Consider the following 5,939-nt stretch of genomic DNA (forward strand, 5'->3'; position numbering starts at 1 on the left):
ATTTCTCCAGAAAGTTGGGTTCCAAACCTTCACTCTGAAAAACCTCTTATAAGTTATCCTGCTTATCCCAAATTTTCTTACTATGATTATCAAGACGCCTGGACTAAGGCATTCTTTATTCGGAATTATTCACATTCGTGGTTTATCTTCTTTGATTTGAACTTCAATTGTGAATATCCAAGATGGTTTATCAATTGGTACAAATATATGGGTATTCTTCCAAATTGTTTACTAAAAGAAATTTATGATGGATATCTCAAATTTAAAGAATTGTTTATTCAACAAATTCCAAAATTTGAATACATGTTACAATTCACTATGATATTTAAAGTTCCATGGATAATGTCTTGGACTTTTCATTATCAAGAAGCAAAGGACTCCTCTCCTCCCTAGCTTAATCGCCAATTTCGCTCAAAATGGTGGGATAAAATGAAGATTTCTCAAGCTAGTGAACAAGCAGTAATTAAACATTATCAAGAAATATATATTCAAAAACCAGAAGTCAAAGCCACTTTTATCAACAGTCTTCCCAAAAGTGATGTGGATCTAATTGCAAGAATTAAAGATGCTGCTACCTCTTCTCCTCAAGAACTTCAAAAATTACTTCAAGAAATTCGCCAAACTCCATCAGTTTCTGACGATTCTCCAAAATCTATAAAGAATGATTTATTTGAAGACGCTCAAGACCCTTTTGATGATCCTTATGAAGAATAAGAAATCATTATCTATAAATTTGATGTAATACTTTAAATGTAAGATATTTCGTTTTTTCTATTATCAAAATTTCGTTTTTCAAGTACGAATACATGTATACTATGTAGGTATTCATGTATTTATGTATAAACAATTTTTATCAAAATTATTATCAAATCTATAATCAATGATGATATGAAGACAAAAAACTTTAGAAGATGCTCTATAATGGCTTGCTTTATCAAAAGAAGATGGTGACAACCACTTTCAAGGACAACCACTTGCAAATAATTATTGATTAGCCATGGATTCTTACGGCAAAAATTATCACAAGATGATTTCAAGACTTTGAAGACTCCAAGATGATTATAAATAGAGGCTATCCTTTAGTTGAAGACACAAGAGAAAAAATTTCATTCTCTAAAAAATGTTCATCCAATGTCTAAAAAATCTCCAAGAGTCTCTCTTTCTACTAGTAGATGTTCAAAGTCTTTAGATTTTCAAATAATTCTTTCTCCAGAAGTATGTACTGATTGTAATTCAAGCCTAATTCAAGAAGGTATTATCTAAAATATTCTATCGTTGTGTTATTTTTATGATAATTTCATTTCGAGTTATTCTAACTATTAATTCTACAAGATTTGAAATTTTTGTTAAAATAGTACTCGTTTTTAATAATCAAATTAATCAAATTCATGGTTAAATCATTTAATTATGTCTAACAAAATCTTGATGAATTGTATTCCTAATAGAAATATTCTTTTAAAAATACAGCAAATCCAAGAATCTATTAATAACTCTGAGCAAAATCTTAAAGATTCTTATAAACTAAATAATCAAGGCACAATTTTAAACAATAATCATATTCATGATGTTAGACGATTCATAAGAGCAAGTATTAAAATTCGTTACAAACAGATACGTTATCTAAAAACAAAACTAGTCATTTTCTAGTTATAAAATTGAAGAACAAAATTTGTGCCTAGATATCATAAATGCACAAATGGTATCAGAGCCAAGAAAAGTTTTTGGGGTTATCTTGTTTGATGATTAACAATAATCATTATATACTTTGTTAAATTGGCTATCACCTAATTTGTTATCGTAAAGGAGTGTTCTAAATATTCTTTTTAGCAATTAAACAGTATCAGTTATAAATTAAGTTAAATGTAAATAAAAATATTTAAAGCTTCCAAGTTCCAAAGAACATTTGGCAAAAACAATACTATATAAAATAAGTGGGTTTAACAATTAACAGGTATGTATATATGATTGACAGTTTTAGGTTTCATCGTAACAATTAAATCAATACAGATTTTGGAAAAAGGAAAGAAAGTGGATGTGTGAACGTACTTTTGTGGTTTGTTTCTTTCCACAAACCACTTGCATGTTAGGAAATGAGGATGCAAGAGACCGAGGAAAACTAGATCTTCTTTACTCGTATTTGTAATATTGTATGTATTTACTTATTTATTTAAGCGCCGAGATGGCGAGACCCATATAAAAATGAAAAAGCTCACCGCTCAGCAAGTTTGAATTCGATGCTTCGAATAAAAAGTAGCTACTGATTTTTCAGAATATTAACATTTAACAATTTAAAAGAAGTTACTGATTTTTTAAATTGTTTACAAATAGTGAGCATGTGATATGCGTGTATGTCTTGTGTGTAAGTATTTTTGAATTACCAACATGTGTGTTGCTCTTTTTCATTACTTTATCTTTGTGGTTTTTTTTGGAAACATAGCAGATATAGTGTGATAAAGCAAAATAAATCATATTACTTTCTATTAAATAAGATATTTTAATTAATATTTTCGAATTTAGATATGGGCCACCAATGTAAATATTTATTGTGGATCTATTAGATTTGAAAAGAAATCATTCTACCTTAAGAAATTTTATATACAAAGTGAGAAATCCTTTTATCTTAAACTATTTATACATAATTTTACAAATAGGCAACTTCTTTTAAATTGTTAAGTGTTAATATTTTGAATTGAAAACAATATTAAGAAATGTGAAGTGATCATATACAAAGTGAAGATATAGAAGCAGTGATTTCCATGCTTAAAGCATTACCATCACCACCACCTTCACCTTTGAATAATTTCTTTAATATATTTTTATTTAAGTGTATTTATATGTATTATTAAAAATATTAATAATAAATAATTAAAAAATTTAGTATACTTGTTTATAATAATAATAATAATAATAATAATATTAATAATAATAATAATAATAATAATAATAATAATAATAATAATAATAATAATAATAATAAGGTTTTTGTTTGTATAAAAGTCCTAATATTTTTTTTTGCAGAAAAAATCCCAATTTTTTTAGGTCATTTTGTGAAATAGTCCCAATATTTTATGTTAGTTTATGAAATAATCCCAAATTAATTTGTTGCCGGTTCCAACCGGTCAAAAGGGGTCAAAATGCATAATTTTGCCGGTTTTTAGGACTTTTTCGTAAACAAAAATTAGTTTAGGACTAAAACGTAACCCGAGCCAAAATTTTAGGACTTTATTGGAGATTTCCCAAAGTTGCAATTATCTCTTGTGAATTCTACCTATGCATCGAAATTTCATCCGACCAGGTGGTGAACCCGGTTGACCCGTTTAAATCGGGACCGGTGTTTCCCGCAAAAATGGGTAACAGGTTGGGGATCCCTATTAGGCTAAAACTACGGACATCTATACCAATCACCCCTTTGATGACATATATATATATATATATATATATATATATATATATATATATATATATATATATATATATATATATATAGAGAGAGAGAGAGAGAGAGAGAGAGAAAGAGAGAGAGAAAGAGAGAGAGAGAGAGAGAGAGATATGTTCATTTGTTTAAACTAAGTATTGTGTTGTATAAAGGATTGTGGACTAATTATTCTAAAATGATATTAATGTAATATTGCAATATAATTTATTTTTTCCTAATTAATTAAAATTTGATTGATATATATATATATATATATATATATATATATATATATATATATATATATATATATATATGTATATATATATATATATATATATATATATATATATATATATATATATATATATATATATATATAGGGTTAGGTTCATGTGAGACGACCTAATATTAAAAAAAGAATTTTTGGATTTTTCCATTTATTTTGAATTTTAAAATTATTTTTTAGAATATGTACAGTGTAATATTCTATTAGAATATTTCACGTGTTTTTTAAAAAAAAACGGGATATTTTTTTTAGTTAATTTAAGTTTCGAAAATAATATTTAAAAAAAGAATTTTAGATTTTTCCATTTATTTTGCATTTTAAAATTATTTTTTAGAATATGTCAGTGTAATATTTTATTAGAATATTTTATGTATTTTTCAAAAAACACGAGATTTTTTTTTTATTTTTTTTAGTTAATTCAAGTTCCGAAAATAATATTTAAAAAAAGAATTTTTGGAGTTTTCCATTTATTTTTCCTTTTAAAATTATTTTTAGATTTGGTCTCACGGTCTAATAAAATTAGAATGATCTCAAATGAGTCTAAACTTTTATATATATATATATATATATATATATATATATATATATATATATATATATATATATATATATATATATATATCGTATACGTTTCCATTGCAGATTCATAGTTCATCATCTTCAGAGCAGTTTTCTTATTCTCAAAATTCGTTAATGGAGGTTTGTTATTCATGGATTTTTTTGTTATATTTTTGGAGTATCATTAATCTCATATTTGTTCTTTATGAAATTCCGATGATGAAATTCATGTTTTCAATTTTATTGTTTTTTTTTTTTCAAAACAAAGATTATAATGATAACAGTAAGAAGGATTTTTCAGATAACAACGATCGGAATGTCAATCAATACCAAGAGCATCAAGATCCGAAGAAAATAAGAAGATGTGAGATTTGTTTTGGTATTGGTCATGATAGGCGGAATTGTCCTCAAGCAAGGGTCAACAAAGAGTAGATTTTTACTTCGTCAACATATTTTAGGATTTGAATAATGTTTTCAATTTAGTCTTATCGGATTTTATGGAGTTTTATTTCAGTATAATAATAATATGGATTCATGAATTATAGGGGGTTATCCTTGTAAGTTTATGTTTTTATTCAATTAGTATTAATAATTCTCATTTTGAGTTTGATTAAAATTCCATACATTTTCTTATTTATCATATGAATACAGAGTTGCTGTTGTAAATGTATTTTTTTTCTAATGTTTATTGATATAACTGTTCTTCGTAAATTTTGTTGTACTTAATGTCATACGTACACATTCTGTTAGAATGTTTGATACAAAACATAATTTTTATTATTCGTACAGAACAAACAAAAACACAATTCTTTTATCCAAAGCAGTATAATGTAATTGTTAATTACAATATGCATTAAAAAAACACAATGCTTATTATTCGTACAGAATAAGTGTTTCTAATTTCATGTTACATTCTGATTATTCAACGATTCTGTTAGAATTCTTTGGATGCCATTCTAGCAGAATGCTATTTTGTATGAAAATATACGGATCAAATAGGAGCAAAATAAATTTAATGATATTATTGTCACATATAGTTTTACATAATAAGATTATTGAATCATGATACCGTGGTATATGAATGTCTATGTTAAGTTGTACGAGAACATACATAACAAATGTGTGAAAAATATTTTCATTGTAGATATTGTTTGTGATTTCCTCAGAGAATAACACACTTGTGGTATTTTCAATTAATTTTTTTTTAAGTTTGCAGAATTAATTTTTTAAAAGTTTAATTTAAAACACAGGATGTGTTGTAGTCATATATACACAATTTATTATATTTGGAAGTTGAATATGTCAAATATTTACAAAATACTGATGAATTAAACAATTTTTTTTTTTTTTTGCATATTATCCTTACAATCTCTATAAAAATTAAAAAAAACCAAATATTTGATAACAATGAATACAAATATCACGCATTTTTAGTTACATATCAATTACATGGTTTCTCCATTTTTAATATATACTGAATTGGCTCAAATCTTCTAATATCGCATTTATTTTGATTTCTCATATCAACTGGTGTTCAATTGTACTTTTACTTATCTTATGGATGATACAATATCAGCTGGTGATGATCATATTCATGATCAACATGAACTTCCTAAGGAGTATGAAAATTTCGGGTTACGGGATCATGACTCTCTACATCATGTCGAATTTCAAATA

The 5,939-nt window shown here is 25.6% G+C and overlaps 1 long non-coding RNA gene across 1 annotated transcript; it reads left to right on the forward strand.

Moving 5' to 3' along the window:
* The first annotated feature begins 1,109 nt into the window (after nt 1–1,109).
* Nucleotides 1,110–4,802, forward strand: LOC145018761 (uncharacterized). Its single transcript, XR_013667151.1, has 3 exons — nt 1,110–1,252; nt 4,347–4,403; nt 4,564–4,802. It is a non-coding gene; the product is annotated as an uncharacterized LOC145018761 (long non-coding RNA).
* The last annotated feature ends 1,137 nt before the right edge of the window (nt 4,803–5,939 follow it).

This window comes from Lactuca saligna, chromosome 9 (assembly GCF_052625555.1).
Source record: "Lactuca saligna cultivar CGN05327 chromosome 9, ASM5262555v1, whole genome shotgun sequence".
Classification (NCBI taxonomy): Eukaryota; Viridiplantae; Streptophyta; class Magnoliopsida; order Asterales; family Asteraceae; genus Lactuca; species Lactuca saligna.